We start from the raw sequence: 18,238 nt of genomic DNA on the forward strand, positions 1-18,238 counted from the left end.
AAGAAACACTCCGACAGAAGGGAAAGGAAGATGCTATTGGCACTCATGAAAAGTCAGACACTATTTTCTAGGGCCAGATTATCTATTGTGTTTGTTGTCTAATTTAATCTTCACTATATTATTGTGCAGTGGATGCAATTTTATTGTTCCTGTTTAGCCTATGAAGAAACAGAGGCTCAGACAGGTTAAATAATTTGCATGCATTCACATCAGTGTTAGGTGTCAGCAAGGTGATGTGAATGCAGGTCGTCTGTGCCCTTTTCATTGTGCAATGTTACCTACAAACTTCTCTGAGGTTGTTGAGAAACATGATACTGGCATTTCTGGAGGACTGGAGAAGTCCATGAAAATAATGCCTAAGAATTATTGGCAACAGACCATATGCCCAAAAGATTTTTATGTATTACCTTATTTCATTCTTACTATAATCCTATGAAATAAGAATTACCTTTTTTTTTTTTTACCACCTTTTGCAGGTGAGTAAAGATCAGACGATTATTTAGTAACTGGATTCAAACTCAGGCAGGCGGGCTCCCAAGCTCATGCTCATAACTACCATGCTGGGTGCTGCTAGGTAGGCCAACTGCCAAGTTCAAAATAGTCCTTGTTGGCCAAAGGTGTTTTTCAACTGGATCAGCTCTGATGTTGGTGCATTACGAAAAGGACCAGCTTGACAATACAGGTAGAGTGTGCTTTGAGGAAGGTCGTATCTCTGTTATTCTAGGAATAAGATATCAAGATATTATTTCAAGAATCCATAAAACTTCATGTGACAGACTTTCCTTTTTGAATGGGAGGGATCCCTAACTGGTTAGTCTTTATCTTAAGGAAAATGTAAAGATATTATTGCAGGGCTGTAAGCCAGGGAACAGATGTGATTAGATTAGCATTTTAAGTCTCACGCCAGATGTTCAGCTGCAGTAGGTAACTACCTCAAGGTGAGTCCCAGTGAAAACTCTATTGAGTAAGTACTTTGTTCAAAGGGATCCTTCAAGGTTGTCTAAGTCTGCACTGCCCAGGGTAGTAGAAGCCCTGAGCCACATGTAGCTGTTGAGCACTTGAAATGTGCCGGATGTCAGAATGGAGATGTTGCTGTAAGTCCAAAATATGCTGAATTTTGAAACTTAGTAGGGAAAAAAAAAAGTAAAATATATCATTAATACATGTTTATATTGATTACATGTTAAAATAATATTTTTGTATATGTTTGGCTAAATAGACTTATTGAAATTAAATACACCTTTTTCTGGCTGCTAGAAACTTGTAAATTACATATGTGGCTTGTATTACATTTCTTTCTGGCAGTGCTGGTCTGGGTCATTTCCTTGTTATCTAGATGAATAGAAAATATATAAGAATGCCATCATCCTAGGTTGATGCCCCATCTGTGAAGAACCATCTGGTTAAAGTACTCCAGCCTAAGAACCGTTGCTTCTTAAAGTTCTTGGGCGATATTCTGCACTTTCAATGGCATTGATCTTTTTAAAATGCAGTTAAAAGTATGTTTTATCTATCACTGAAGAGCTAACTGTTCTTGACATGTTTTTTAAAAAAATTGAGCTTATACTATAACTCATTAGTTACTCCTGATGGGTTAGAAAGTGGTGACCTGGTTATTAGATGAAGTTCACAGACAGAATTAGCTTCTGATGTTTCGCCCTTCTAAATATTGTTTAGGTTCGACCCCCTCCTCTTTACCCCCCAGTGCATCTTCCTGGCCCAGACCTACTTCATCTCATCCCTGAACCATCTCGGCAGCTGCTTTAGCAGCTTGTGTCTCACCACTCTCTCTCCCCACCTCCTGCCCCCAGAAGTTCTTCATAGTGTTGCCAAAATAATCTTGAGAGGACATAGCTTTCATTATATCACATTCCCCTGATGAAAGATGATAAGAGTTCCCTGTCACTCTCTAATGAAGGAAGGGAGGGAAAGATCCGACATTTGAGACTCCATAGATGTTATCTTATTTAATCCCAGTGAGATGGATCTTTTTAGTCCCATTATACAGGTGAGGAAGCAGTTCTGCATCTTGCCTGAAATCAGTTGGTAGGCAATTAAGCCAGATCTTAACTACTAGAGTGAGGTGCTATTATCTTTCTTTGCTAAAATCTATGCTAGTCCTACTGACCCAGGCTTGCTGCCTGGCTTTCAAGAACATTCGTTATCAAACTCATGGACCCACAATGTCATTTGCTTTCCCAGCTGTCCTAATCATCTTTGTACTTGGAACCTGTACCATAATAGGCCACACTTCATTATAAAGTATTTAGAATTCTTCATTCTCTAATTTTTTTTGTTAGTCTTGTGCCAAGAGCATGCTTTGTATCTGCCATTTGTCCCTTCACGTTTCTTCTTTTTCTTTGATGTCCAGAACCATACTAGCTACCTAGTAGGCATTCAAATGTTCAGTAAATGGACGGTGTTGGCACATGGTAGCTGATCAATAAATATATGTGTCTTTGTCTCCATTGAAAATGATTTTTCTTTTAAATGAGGGCAGAGAGTACCAGGTCAATGACTTCCTCTTGACCCATTTAGATGTGTGACGAAATGGACCTTGGCAATGACAGGACACTTCTAAGCCAGACTTCACCTCATTGAGCCTCAGATTTCCCACCTTATCTGAGTTATGGGGTGAGGTGCTCATGACTGGGATCCCGCATATCTCTAGGAGTTATAGATTATATTGCTTCCATTGTTTCCTAGGGGGACATTTAAGATGTTTTTACATGTTTTGGGCTATAAGGTAAAGTGGACAGTCCCTTGAGGACAGAGCTTTATCCTCCACAAAGCCTCATGGAGCAAAACTGAACATGAGATGGAATGGTCAGTCGGTGGGGTCGACTGATTGACTAAAGTTTGTGTTCAAATATATGTTCCTGCTGTTGTTATATGGGACACAACTGCTCCTGTCTGATGTTTATGAAGAGAGCTAGCAAAGCATTGATGGATGGTCTATTTGCTAACAGGCAGTTAGTGTTCTGTGGTCAGTCTTGGCTATGCTGCTTTTGTTCATGTGGCTGCAGTATTGTGTGGACACATTAAGTATTTAAACACTGAAGTGATCACACACCCACACATTCCCTAAAATGTGGGCTGACTTGTTGGACCTGGGGATTTTTTTTTAAGGGAGATTATTTAGTCTGTTTACCTATTTCTCTAAAAACACTTCAACTTTAAAAATAATTTCCAGCTTGTAAAACCAACATACTAATAAAAAATATACAAACACTATGGAAGTTAGAATTCAGAGAAAGTGAAAGTCCTTTTTAACCCTACCCCCAGAGAAAATTTCACTGTTTGGGGAATATATCTTCTGATTGTTTTCCTATACTTACATGCTAACATATATCATCATCATCATCATCACCATCATCATCATCATCATCGTTTAAATATAAATAGCAACAGACTTGATTTACACCTTATTTTTTTGCTGTCTATAAATGTTAAGGACTGCTTCTCCTAAGAATACCTTAAGGAAAAGCACAGGTGTTGCAATGCAGGCAAAGGAACTGGGTTCTTAGCTTTGGTGACAGGAGAGCTTTGCCTGTACTGTGTGAAACTTAGCCATCAGTGGGGCTCATTCTACTTTCCTATGTGGGTCTTTAAAGACTTACTTTTTTGAGTAATTGCAAAGAAATAAACTTTTTGTAGACCAGTTAGTTCATTTCAATCCTGACGTTTCTCATCTCCCAAATAGACCAGACTTCTGGAATGCAGTACTGGTTTATGAGTGAAAACAGTATTTTGTAAGGACACTCTTTGAAATTTCATTGCCAGAGGCAGGAACATTATAAGGAGCATAGAAATATGCACAAGGATGTGAGAAAGGGGGGATGAAGGTGGAAATATATCATTCCAAATCAGCTAGGAAGTCTTAGGAAAGGACAGTGTTGAAATTAGGGAAGGAGATGACTTGTGCTTGAGAATTCAGTGGGAAAGAGGCCAGCAGAAGGGTCCTGCTGATCTACCTTAGAAGAGCCGCCAGCCACAAGCCAGGCCCCTAACTCACGGCCATATGGGACAGAAGCTGAAGCCTTTCTCTAATTCTGATCCTCAGCAGCTCCCCCCACTCCTCACACTCCTTCACACAAACACATACAGTCCATCAGTTCAACCTGATTCCTTATTTCTTGGATACTAAGAAACTTTTTTTTTTTTTTAAAGAGATACATGTTACAATCAGAGTTTATATTTAGTGTGCATGGAGTTGTTTAATCTCTATTAAAGTATGTCTTACGATAAACTTATTTCCAAATGGAGGAAGAAGAGTATGTAAGGTTCAGACCCTGGCCAGGGCCTGGGTTGAACAGCACACAGTCCCTGCTTTCAAGGAACTCACAGATCAGTGTGGGGAGATGGGCCCTTAGGCAGGTGGTATGTATGAAAAATGCTTGGGTGATTCAAAAATGCCTAGAAAGGTCTCAACCCATCCCTGAGGCACCAGGCAGGGCTTTTTAGAGGGAGTGATTTTGAACTTGGGATGATTTTCCCCTCAGTGTCTCCAGTGAGACCAGTGCAAGCACCTTGGTGGCACCTACTAGGGACAGAGGGGGTGGGGGAGAGAGATGCTACTGGCATCTCGTGGGTACAGGCCGGGGATGCTGCTAGACATCCTCCAGTGCCCAGGACAGCTTCCCCCACAACGAACAATGGTCTGGCCCCAAATGTCAGTGGAGCCAAGATTGAGAAACCTTAGTCTAAAATGAGACTGAAAGATGGATGCAAATTGGTGGTGCTGGGGAAGGAATGAGGTTGGAGAGGGTGCTGAGTATCCAGGGGAGAGAGTTATTTGAAGGAGAGTGTGAGCGATGGTGGAGAAGTAATGGTTAAGTGAGGTAGGGAGTAGAAAGTGCCCTTTCATTGGTCCTAAGGAGACAGTTCCTGACCATGGTGAATTTGTTTTAGCAGAACGGTAGTTACAAAAGCCAAATGCAGAGGGCTGAAGAAGTTGGGAGCGTGAAAGCAGTTTGTAAAAAAAGGAGGATTAGTGGTAGTAATGGCAATTATAATCTAGTCTTCCTATATGCCAGGAACTGTGCCAAATGCTTTATGTTCATTATCCAGATTATTCCATACAACAACCCTGTGAAATACAGATGTCTTTGTGTGGATGAGGAAAGAGGTTTGGGAAATTTATATAGTTTGTCAAGGATTCATATAGCTTATAAATCATAGAGTTGGGATTCAACGCTAGGTGGCTTTGATTGTACCTCAGGGAAGACAATGGGCCAGAGGAACATGGAGTAAGTGGGTGTGCGTGTGTGTGTGTGTGTGTGTAGGTTTTCCTCTTGGATGGGAAGGAATTTAAGATGGGAATGACTTAGCTAGTAGTCAGAACGAAATTGAAAATGCAGATCAGCTGGGCTCCCTAATGAGACAGGAGAGGATTGGATCAAGAGCTTAAGTTGAAAAACCAGCTTTGGGTAGTGGGGAGTGGGAGCACGCTTTCCACTGTGGCAAGAGAGGAGGGAAAGGATGGGTACCTGTGGGGATGAGGAAGGTAAAAGTAGACAAGATGGAAACCTCTTCCTCTTCTCAATTAGACACAGAATGGAAGAGATAAACATCAGATTACTAGGTGGAACTGAAATCATGAATTTGTAGGGACACCAATCTGAGGGTAGGCAAAGAGAAGTTTCAGGAGGAAATACTGATTTAGACAGATTGAAGGTTGAAATTTTTCTAAACAGTTACGAGGGAAAGACAACACATTAAGCTTTGTAATTTGATTTCAGAAGTTCATTCTCGTTATTTTCCCTCCACCTGCATAATGATACAGATAGACTGTATAATTTCTTTTCACAGAACTAAAAAAACTTTTAAATGCATGGGTGGAACAACTTCTTTAATTATATGTGGATATAATCAATTAAAAATTATCTTCATGACCTTAAGCCTGGAGTTCCTAAAAATCACTGGATATCAATCATCTAAGATCATTGACTTAAGGAGTCATTTAAGAGTTCCAAACAGGGTGGAAAAAAAGAATGCCAGGGTCGACAAGACTGTTGGACGTTTAGTCCTGACCAGAATGTCCACAGTAGACCTTTGGTTCACACCAAGGGTCCTGGATATTCAGTCCTGTCCAAAATATCCTGTCTACCTAACCCCATGTGCCAGGACCAGCTAGGCTCCTCCTCCTCGGTCACCAGGAAGGGTTATTACTGCCACTACAGCCACAACACAATCACTGGACCAGTAAAAAATAATAATATTTTTTATGTAAACCAAAAGCATAAATAAACGTTCTGGGATATTTGAACACAAGGACATTTTCTAAACGTGGACATTTTTGACAGGACCAAAAATCAAGGACCATTTGGCATAGACCAAATATACTCATGGATATTTTGGACAAGACCAAATGCCCTGCAAGGATTGGCAGAAGAGCCAACATTCTTAGTAATCTGAGGTAATGAAGCCATTGATAATCACTTGATGGTCGTTTTAGAAGTTAAAGTAATAAAGTCTTGTTGAAAAAATTTTAAATTATTAAGTAGAAAGTGAAAATGTTCACCTGGGCATTTTACTTTATTTGGAAATTTTGGAAATTTTATCTCTTTTCCAATTGTTATCTCTCTTACTTTATTTTATTTTTTGTAATACAAATGCATCAGCTAGGATTTCCACAATGCTAGGTAATAGTGATAGCCCTTGTTTGGTTGTTGACTTGAATTTTTCTAATGCTTTATCATTAAGCATAACACTAAAATATATATATAAACTTACTAAAACATGTTTATTAGAAATGGATTTTAAATTTCATCAAATAATGTCCAGCCTCTTCTGTAATGATCAAATTATTATTATTTCCTTTGACTATTATTATTATCAAATTATTATTTTTTCCTAATATAGTGGAGTATAGATTTTCTTGTATTTTCTTGCATTGAAAATCTATACTACTGAATATCTGTTGAAAATCTTGCAGTGAATCTCACTTGATCATGGAATAATATTCCTTCAGTGTGCACCCAGATTTTGAATTTTTGCTTCAATAGTTATAAGTTCATTGGTCTACTTTTATTATCATCATCATCATCATCATCATCATCATCATGAACTGTTTTGGGGTAAGCTTTGGTATCTGTGTTACACTACAATGTATCTGGAAATACATTGATGAAACTCTTATGCTTTAGGCTTTGGACCAATGTAAAAAGCTTCTAATTTACTGATTCTTTGAACACTCTCTTGTGTTTAGGTTGGCTCTTTGACTGTTTCCTAGTCTCCTTGGTTTTCTTCTTCGATTAATTTTGGTAACTTATGAGTTTCTAGACAATCATCTATTACATTTATGTTTACAAATATGAGTTATACACAGTCATTTTTAATTTATAACTTATTTTCCTTTATATTTGTGGATATTTTCTGCCTCTTATCCTTAATTTTCTGTATTTATGTTTTACTCTCCCATCCCCTTTTTTCTTATTAGGCCAGATAGTAGTTTTTATTTAAATTTATATAGTATTATATTTTGTAAAAATAAGTGGTTATTTGGTTAGTTTTATTGCTTTTGCTTTTGATTCCTGACTTTCTCTAAATTAAATCTACTTTTTTCTTTTCCTTTTTTTCATACTTGAGTAAGATGTTTAATTCATTTAGTTGTATTTCTTGATTTGTAAGAAGTATTATTATTTCTTGATTTTTAATTTTCATTGACCTATGAAATTTCCTGTAAGTACAGGTTTTAGCAAATTTCACATTTTATATACATAACATTTTAAAAGTCACATTCTGCAGTCGAGTATTTATTTCCAGTTATCCCAGAAATGGAACATTTAAGAAAATTTCCGAGTGTTTGGAATGTTTTGTTTCCTTTTTCCCCCACGTTTTGTTGCATTGTAAATAGAAATAATGGACTTTTTTTGTTTGTAATTTATTATCTCTTAATTCTGGCATTATAGATTCTTATAAACCTCCATGGGCATCCTATAGTTTCTTGAAATGAAAATGTGTTTTCTGTTTCTAGGGTATGGAATTTGAAATGTGTCTCTTAATTCTATTAAGAATTAAGTTGTCATAGTTGTCTTTCTCCATTTAATCTATTAAGTACTTTTATCTGTTTCTTCTTGTATCTGTTGCCACATTTTTTCTTTATACAGTGATAAGAGACATAATATGATAAACCTTCATTGTGAGTTATACGTTTTTATATTATTAAATATTCATCTTTAAATTTCTAAAATTATAATTTATTTTCCTTGACATCTATGGATATTTTCTGCTTCTTAGTCTTAATTTTTTAATAAAAGTTTTAAACATAAAAAAAAATTAAAGATAAACTTACAAGCTTCTTTATCCTGAATTTAACCATCAATAATACTTATTATGATCTCTACTATTCTTGATATATATCTTTGACCACATTATTACTTTAAAACTTTGCTTCACTTTGTACATGTGGGTCTCTTGCAAACAAAATGCAGTTAAAGCTTGTTTTTGAATTTACTCTGGAATGCCCACATTCGAGGACGCCCCTTCCTGAGCTGCTTGGAGCAACGGGGTTAATGATATAACATATATACTTGATTCTAATTAATTTTTTGCACTCACTTGCATATTTCTGTGCCCTTTCCTTTGCCTTCTATCTTTACTACATGGTCTGTGTTTTCTTTGATTAAAAAAAATTAAAAGCTATATAGGCTATTTTTATTACTATTTAAATTTTAATCTTTCATTAATGTGCTTTATACCTCTATTTGGGGATATTTTAACTTCAGAAATAAATAATATCAAGTATTTATTTATGTCCTATGAAAGTTGAGAATATTCTCTTACTCATATTTATCCTCTAATACCTCTTCACCCCACCTCTTTACTTTTGTCATTGTGCTCGAAGATTCTTTCCAATTCTATATAATTTTGTTATTATTATATGGAATATTTTATTATTGTATTTATTACATTTAAGGGATTATAGTTTGACTTTGAAATTATTATAAATTATTCAGTCTTAGTTCTAAATGTAAGTGGGTTCACTGCTCACATCCTCTGCTTACCTCTGAATCCCCTATTTTTGAGATCCTGATTTTGAATCTTCTCTTGGTCGGATGTATTACATCCCTGAGTAAATTTTGAAGACGAATTAGTAAATGTTGCATTACCTGATGCTTATTAGAAAATGCGTTTTTATTACTTTTATACATGGTTGTGAACTTAGTGGGAACTGAATACTCAGATCATGTTCTCTCTTAAGTCTCTGTAGACATTCCTTCACTACTTTCTATCATTGAATGCTATTGTGAAAAAGTTAGAGGCTGCCTGACCTTTTCCCCTGTAATCGATTAATTTTTAAATATCTTGATTTTATGGTATTCAGTGTTTATCCTTGAAATTCTATTACTTTACCAAGATTTCTCAATTTTGGTGATTCTCTGTTACCTTTTTCTTGGAACATCAGATATTCCTTTATTTCAGCAAAGTTATTTATTACAGATTCGAGCACATTTTGTTTTGCTCTGTTTTGTTTTGCTGTCTACTTCTAGAATACCTTTTATCTGCATGTTGGATCTCTGTTTTCAAACCTTCTTATCTGTCATCTTCTCTACTTGCTTTCATCTACTTGTCCTTCTCCTCTGCATTTTGTCAGTTTTTTGAAGACTGTTTTCCACATCATCAACTTTGTTTTTGGTTTGTGGATGTTACCTCTTATTACTTTAATATATTTATTGGTTCTGCAATGATATTATTTTTGTTGTCAGTTTCTTTCTTCAACTGCCAGCTCCCCTTTCATCTTATTCTGATGTCTTATCATCTTATCTTTTGATCTCTCTAGTATCTCTGCTAATTGTTGTATATAATTTTCTTCTGTGCCCTGTTCTTTCAAAATAGATTATTCATTGGTCTTTTCCATGCTCTGTTTCTTTCTGTCATCCTTTTGTCCCCTTGGTTCATTTTTTTTCTAACTTTCTTATCTTCGATTGGGACATAAATCAGAACTTTTTTCTCAGCTCCCAAACAATGAAGGTAATAGCTCTTTAAATGTCCTCCTTACGTCCTTAATTCTGCTTTCAGAAACTGGGTTTGGGTCTTGATGGTTTGTCTTTTTCTGTAGCCCTGCAGCAGTATACAAAGGTTAGTAAGGTTCCTGGGCAGGACACAGTTGATGAATTTTATCTCCAAACTCCGTGATTCTAAGTTTTAAGTGCTGCTTTTGATTCGAAGGCCCCATTGATCTGTTGGTGTGGTGTGACCAAACTTTCTTTTCTTTGTTTATGTTTTCCTCTTGTCCTTCAGCCAAACTTTAGTTTGCATTTCGAGACAATTGGCCACCATTTTTTTCCAAAAGTCTCTTGGTAAACTTAAAGCACATATCCTTCTTTTGAGGGATTTCCAAACACATCTCTGTTTTCAGATGTTGATTCTTACTGCAGATTTAGCCCTGCTCTGTACATTTAGTGCAATAATCAAATAACCACCAAGTTTGGAGGTGTTTTCTAATAAGATTTTGATTATCACGAAAGCCTCCTGTCATGAGGATTTACCCATACTCTTAGTATTGTCTGGATAAAATACTCTAGTTCTTTCCTTTGTAGATTGCCACATCCCATTTTAGAAATATCAAGGACACCATGTTATGAACTGTTCTGAAGTTTTTAAGGAAGATGAATATCAGTAGCAGCATTGCATTGTACAGTATTCACTCTTTCATAGATAATAACTGTCTTTTTTGAGTGCACTCTTACTAGCTTTTGAGGCTAGATTTTGCAACTTATTATTGTCCTCTTAATGGCTAAAAAGTGAAATATTTGTAAACATTAGTCCTTGTAGGCTTTTTAAAGACTTCTTAAAGCTATTATCACATTCAGTCCATCAACATTTGTAAGTAGGATGCCCAGTGTGAGGGAGAAGGGGACTTAACACTCCCTGTTGGTCTCAGGGACCATTTCATGCAGGAAGGAAGTTTTGAGCTTGATCTTAAAACTTGAGTGGACATCAGAATCACCCTGAGGGCTTATTGAAATATACATTCCTGGGCCTTACCCCCAGAGTTTCTAATTCATTAAGTCTGGAGTGGAAAGTGAGAATTTACATTTCTAATGGGTTCTTGGGCGGTGCTGCTAGTCTAGGGACTCTTCTTTCTCTTGAAGGATTGGAATTTTGGGACCTTCAAAATGTAGGTAAAAGTATTCTATGGGGAGGAAAAACGTGAACTAACATGCAGATCTCAGCATCTTCTTGACTTCTAAGCCATTTTCTTTATTATGAAAAGAGTTTGTTTTATAAGAGACGCTTATGAAGCGTATTTCTGATACATTTTGCTTTTCTGTATCCAACAAATGGGTATAGATATCTACTAGGAATATAGAAAAATAAAAGATAAATACACACACACACACACACACACACATTCATAAATGGAGTAAAATGTTCCAAGTTGGTTTCAGAACTCAATATATAATTTGAAATGAAATCCGGTTTCAACAATATTCTGGGATTATTGGTCTGAGCCACTCATTAGCTGTGCCATGAGAAGTCTGGCTTCCTTGCCAGACGTTTGTGGGACTGACTGCTCTTCTCCTTTCCATTTTAAATGAACTGACCCTGATATTTCCAGATACCCCTAAGGCTCATTCAGCGAGCCCCTTCAGCGACTTTGTTGGCAGTGCACATTTTCCATAAGAAACAAGACGATGTTTCTCATGGGGTAGATTTGGCAGGCATAAAGCTACTACATAACCTTGTTCTGATTCCATGAGGTTGGATTCTAAAGAAAGATAATTCAGTGTTATAGCTCTTGTTCTTCTGTGTATACCTTTGTCAGCAACTTTCAGTCTTCCAAATGTCTTTCCAAAGTATGAGCACACTGCTTGCATGCCTAAAGAGATCTTTGAACAATCAAACTGCAGACGATGGATTTTGTACCTTTGCAGTTGCTCTCCTGAGTGTTGAATTTAGAGCAGACACTGGGGGTTATTCTGGAATCTGCCCTCCCCAGTGAAGAAAGACTAGTGTTAGTGAGAATATATGAGGCATGGACTTTAAATTTGAACAGCTGTTAATGAACTGAATAACATTTATAGAGTGTCTTTACTGCTGATTTCCATTCTTAAATTATGGAATGCAAAAGTTTTTTTTTTTTTTTTTCCTGGCTTCAAAGAGTTTATGTTACAGAAGGCTTGGGCAGGTTATTTTTCCCAAGACCTCAGTGTCATTATCTGGAAAATGAAGATATTGGACCAGGTTGAACTACATGGTCTTTAATATCTACTCTCTAACGGGCACTATGAGCCTATAGATAATAGACTTTTAGAATGAATTCTTGTATTTGATTTAAGGGAGGCACAAGGAATATATATTTCAGTACTTTTGAAGGAAGCATAGTAGAGAAAACACTGTTCCTGCCTAGTTTCGTTATACTGCCCTCCACTGAAAATGTTTATACGGGGTTGAGCTATGGGGGAGAATTGTTTTTCAGGCTTTCTGGAATCCTTGAAAACAAGAATTAGGAGGGATTTTTTTGTGGAGGGAAGGCAACCAAATAGTCTTAAGTGTAGACCCAGGTGATGATTCCAAGTGTCACATCAGTTCAGAATAGCTTAGCAGAGTTATAATTATGTGAATGGGATGCTGCAGCCAGAGCACCTTCCCCATGGGTGATGACAAGGAAAAGGAAGATGGCCACTTACTCAAATATCAAGGACAAATGGGGTCTTAGAATTCCTAGTGTCCCGGTAATCAACTCATCAGTCTTGTGGCTTCATGAGCTTCACTCGTTGGAGTGAAGGGAGTGTCACAAAGCACTAAATTTTGTTTTGTTTTTCTAGTCATGGAGGTTCTCTGGAATTCCTAAATGTTTAGTTCGAGTCGGTACGACTGGTTAATTTTCTCCTGGAAAGCAGGTACACATATACTCATTCATACCACAAATTTCTTCAGAGCCTGACCTGTGCTGGCTGCTAGGGATATAAGAACCAAAAGGAACACATTACTCATCTTTGAAGAGTGATTTTGAGAGAAGATCATTTTACATGTTGTACAGAAGAAAATGTGCATCATTTTTTTCACAGAAATTTTAGATGGAGACCACATGCTAAGTGTAGAACTTGGTCATTTTTAATGACATTGACTCCTTACCCACAAATCCCGCAGGATCATTAATGGTTCAAAGACTTTATCACTAAAAAAAGTGGACCAGTCAATATGCATTAATCTTGGGTTTTTCTTGAAAAGTTTTTAGTAAAATACCCAAATCAGAAAAATAAAACTAAAAACTTGTGATATCATATGATATGAAGGCTATGAAAATCACTTAGAAACATAGAGTCACAAAATTTTTTAGCTGAGAGAGAACTGCTGATCATCTAGCTAGGACCCCATGAAAGGCTTAGAAGGGCGGGTGGGTTATATACAAAGACTGAAAATGCCTATAGACTACTTGTGGCAGAATTTCCATCCTCTGCATTATTGACATTGTAGACCAGATCACTCTTTGTTGTCAGGGTTGTCCTGTGCATTGTAGAACCTTTGGCAGAATCCCCGACATCCACCCACTAGATGCCAGTAGCACCCTCCTTCAGTTTTGAGAACCAAAAAATGTCTCCAGATCTTGCCAGATACCCCTAGGCTGGGGAAGGAGAGCGTGTAAAACTGCTCTATGATAACATAGAATTAGTAGAAGAATCTAATTCTCAAGACCAATCTTTTTATGTTCAATTAGAACCATGTAATTCAGAACCTCTGACTCATTCATTCATTTCTTCATTCATTCAGTACATTTGCTGAGTACCTGTTGTGTGATGTGTCCCCAACGTGAAAGATACCAATGTAAATATACAGGCATAGATCTGCTCTCAGCATGCTTATGTTCTAGCAGAGGGAGACAGACCACAAACAAGTAGGTATCATGTCAACAGTGATGGAAATAAAGGCGCATAGGATGATAGAAAGAAAGTAAGCATGGTCAGGGTTGCACATAGGGGACTGGATTTCATGGGAGTGGGGCAGGTAGGCGGATGTTAGGTGGAGTTGTTAGGGAAAAACCCTTGGAGGATGGAACCTTTGAGCCCAGGCTTGAATGATGAGAAGTCAGCCATATAAAACAGCATTTGTCTCTGAATAACAATAAAAAAGTAAGGGAATGAATTAAGTCAAAAATATCTCTCAAAATATGAGAAGGAAATCTTGTAAAACACGCCCTTTGTGCAAAAAGGTTGACCGTCATAGTCTAATCTCTTCATTTAGCAAAATGATCCAAGTAAAGCCTTTAAAAGACTTGCTCAAGGTGAAAATGGCAGGCAGAGTCATCGCACCTGCTGGGAACAAATTCTTTCATTTGCTAGATAGGCATTTCTGTATCCTTGTCTTTTTTTTTTTTTTTTTTTTAAGAACAGCCCAATAACAAATAAGCTGAAAAACCTAAGTTTGTTGGGCAAAAGCGAGATTTATCATTAAGGATTTATGGAGTGTGGGCTTGGCCGAGTAGCTGAGCACTCTACTGTTTTCACATCATGATAAATTCTATTGTTGTGTTGACAGACAAATGTCTTAACTTACTGCGTAGAAAATCACTTGGGGTGCAGTGATTTTTAGGATTAAACTTACTTGCTGAAAGAAGATTGGGGGTTGTGAAAGAGAAAGAAATTTCTTAGCTATTTTTTTTTTTTTAATTTCCTAATTTTGGGATATCTGCCATTCCATATATAAACACATACTATAGTGTGTTTTTCCTCTTATAAGATTCTATTAATTTGTTGAAATGGGTGGGAAAACGAATAGATCTGAATGGGCCAGTTAGTTAGTTTAATAAGGAGTAAGGACAGCCTTCTAATGGCTTCTGTTATAGATGGAGGCCAAAAGGAGAAAAAAGAAAATCATGTTCTCCTTGGGTTGGAAGACTTGAAAGTGTTCATGATCCACACAAGCCCAGCCATTAGTTACCTTTCCAGAGAGCAGTCTGCTTAGAGCTTTATCTTGACAGGGTAGTTAAATCAGGAACCAGGGTTTGGAGAGGGACAGACAGACAGACCCAGGTGCCAGGCATGTGTAATCAGTTTTGTCAGATATTTAAAAATTAGACTGGAAAGGTCATTGTTTGCTTGGATCAGGACCTTGTGTGCCACTGATAGAGACAGACTTGGGACAAGTCGGTCTCATCTCATAGAAGTGACTTGTCTGAATTTTCTGAGCAAACCAAGAGCACAAGGTGATGAGCACATCTCAGAGGAATTAAATTGGGATTTTTGTGGGCTTTTCCCCAAATAAAAGACGTTCTTCTAGCAAAACTTTCTTATACTCTCCACAAGTCAACCATACATCATTTTGGGGTCTCTCTCTCTCTCTCTCTCTGAATGGTAATTAGGAGCAAGGTAAGTTTTTAAAATAGTTTCCAGATTTGTTCACTGAAACTGTAGAATTTAGACCTTGTGTGGTTGGCGAGACCTTCTGTGCCACAACAGTTATGGCCATGAAGACATGCCCAGGGCCTGAGATCAGTCAAGCTTTAAAATCCACAGAGGAGGTACTCAAGGCACAGTTTGGTCTTTCATTGCGAGATGACTTTGACTGCAGCTTCTGCTTACTTTGCGTCGTAATCAGTTCTGTAATGAAGACCCAGCAGCATATCTGCAACTTCCCTTTAATTTTACAATTTTTATAATGAGAGTTCTTGTAGTGTGAAAAGTCTGTGGAAACCTAGCCAGCGTTCTGAAGAGTGTATAAAAGAACACCGTGATTTTCTGTCTCTGCTGTTTAGGTGAGGTTTGGCCCAGAGGAGAGAGATCACTTATCTCTGGTTCTAAGTGCTAGGGCAAGAATGGCTTCAAAGTTTCCAAGGAACTTCCTGATGGGACCATGACATTTCAGAGAATTCATTCAACACCTAGAATGGTTTTCAGTCATTCGAAAGAACGAGATGAGCTGGGATCTCATTTGTCATTGTTGCTTTTTGAGAATTTTAGAATGAGGAGGTGTTTTGTTTTGTTTTGTTTCTCAAGGCGAATATTGTCAGGACACTTCTCAGAATTACAGTTATCTAGTGAACCATAGATTCCCCTTTACAGACAATGAAGTCTGAAGCTACCGAGATACCACCCTGCTTCCTCCCTTTCTTTTCTAGTCCCTTCTCTCCTCTTTTATCTCCTTGTTCAAATCACATGCTTCCTTTTCTAAGGACAGGGCAGCTGGCAGACTGCCTATTGGTCTGTTGGCCTCAATTAGCCTTATATCATTGCAAAGGAATGCATGAATTCTCCAGAAGGTATGTACTATCTCTTTCTGTATTAGACACTCACTACCTGCTTTCATAACTGGTCACTCAGCCGAATCACTTCTTATTCACATACCTGACAATTTTTCAGTCATTTAGATTACATCCCTAGATGCTCATCTCGTTTTAATGATGATCCCAAGGTATCTGTTATAAAATACTACTCCAGCTTACTCTGTAATACTTGAAAACTTTATGCAGGAAAACAAAGCTAAAACGAGATAACCTGAAGACTAGCATTCTTGGCTAGAAGGTGACTGGGTTATTAATCTGCAGATTGCCTGCTTCAGACTTTGTGCTTATATACAAGGTTCCACAGATGGACCAGGCCGACCACATAGAACAGAGGCCATATGCATTGGCAAGATTCAAGGTCTCATGGTATTCCTCTGCTACTATTTAAATTCAGTCTCATCTTGGGGGTTACATATGCGATTGCAAATTAATTCTTTCTCTTCCGAAAATTTGGTTTTGAAGAACAGCTGTGTCTCCCTTCTGAATTCCTTAATTATTTATCCTCCCTGATATGTTAAACCTTTCATTAGTGTGGTGAATTGCCAAGAGTACACAGAACTGCTTAGATCATGTAGCAAACAGTATAAACATTTGATAGGACATTTGAAGACACTACCACATGATGAGCCAGGATCTATAGTAGTACCAAATGCTGTGGGACTGATGGAGGTAGCTGGTTGTTGGAAGTTCTTTGTTGGTTTATTTTGCTAGTTTATTTTATTTTATTTTTTAAATTATAACATAAAAATAGTACATATGTCATTTGTACTTGAATTCAGAAGGGGACTGACTTTTTCCTAACAGATTCCCTATTCATTTGGAGTGTACATGCTCATATCTGAATTCAAATTAAATTTAAAAAATGAATTATATGCATATTGTTCTATATATATAGTTTTACATGTATAGTATATATATATGTATGTATGTATGTTTATAATCTCTCAAATATAGTCTCTCTCTTTTTCAGTAATATATATGTGTTACTGAAAAGAGATTTTTCTTTTATTTCTCAGTCTGGTCCTGTTTGGAAAGATTCTTTCAATGATTTTTAAATTATTGGAATTCCCACTTTGACCATAACAAGAGTAAATGATAAGTAATGATATAGAACAGCCCGTGTTGCTAAGGATAGCAACCCAACATTCACAAGTGGATTAATTAGTGATCCCCCCATCTGCCCTGTTTTTCATCCTAAGCATGAAAATTCCTCCCAAACTATGGTCCTTGGGCTCATGAAACATTAACCTCATCATATCAACAGTTTATGATATACAAATATATTTGTAGAATAATCCTTAGGCTCCTGATTTTTCTATTTTCCTAGCTGAACTATTCCAAAGTTTACACATTCCACTACCTGTCCTTGGATAATTGGTTTTTCCACTCGTAAGAAAGGAAAATAAGAAAAGCACAAACAACAGGTGCTAACTAAAGCCTTTTATTAGAGTTGCGATTCAGGAGAACTGGGGAGTTCAGTGTCTCATAAATGAAACTAGGTTTCTGGAGTGGACAGAGGAAAAGCACCTGATGGTGTTTCTGGTTCTGTTTCTCAAAGGCTTTGAAGGTTATAATTAGTTGCTGCTGAGTCCTGGTGGCTGGGGTGCTTCACGGCTTTACTTCTGGTCTGCCAGAGTCCTTGAGTCGGAGAACAGGTTAGATCCAGGCAAGGCCTGCGTGTTTAAGTTGGACTCTTCCTGGAGACAGTTGGGATTTTGACTTGAAGACCATGTTTATGCTCCTGGGCCATGCAGGCTTAAAGAGCAGGGCTCGCCAAGCTGACCCAGGCAAGGGTGGATGGTGGCAGGATTGGGAGAACCCTGTGAAATGTCAAGGGTGCCTCCCCTGTCTCCAGTTACTTCTGGGCAGTGAATTGGAAGGACTCGCCATGAGGCTGTGGATTGTCTCCTTTCACCTTCACAGGAGGAAAACAGAGGCATCTTGGATCTCTGGAATTCTGAGCATAGAAAGCGTATGGGCAAATGGTATAAATTAAAAGTGGTGTTT

General features: G+C 37.5%; 1 protein-coding gene across 12 annotated transcripts in view; it reads left to right on the plus strand.

Moving 5' to 3' along the window:
• The window catches only part of ZNF462 (zinc finger protein 462), a 130,965-nt gene that overhangs the window by 29,690 nt on the left and 83,037 nt on the right, over nt 1-18,238 (plus strand). The window contains exon 2 of one of the 12 annotated variants that reach the window (XM_015599816.2): nt 6,306-6,418. The exons of the other annotated variants lie outside the window; for them this stretch is intronic. The gene's annotated coding sequence lies outside the window, so the exon portion shown is untranslated. The remainder of the gene's footprint in view (nt 1-6,305; nt 6,419-18,238) is intronic. 12 annotated transcript variants of the gene reach the window in all.

Source organism: Pteropus alecto, unplaced genomic scaffold (assembly GCF_000325575.1).
Source record: "Pteropus alecto unplaced genomic scaffold, ASM32557v1 scaffold111, whole genome shotgun sequence".
Lineage (NCBI taxonomy): Eukaryota > Metazoa > Chordata > Mammalia > Chiroptera > Pteropodidae > Pteropus > Pteropus alecto.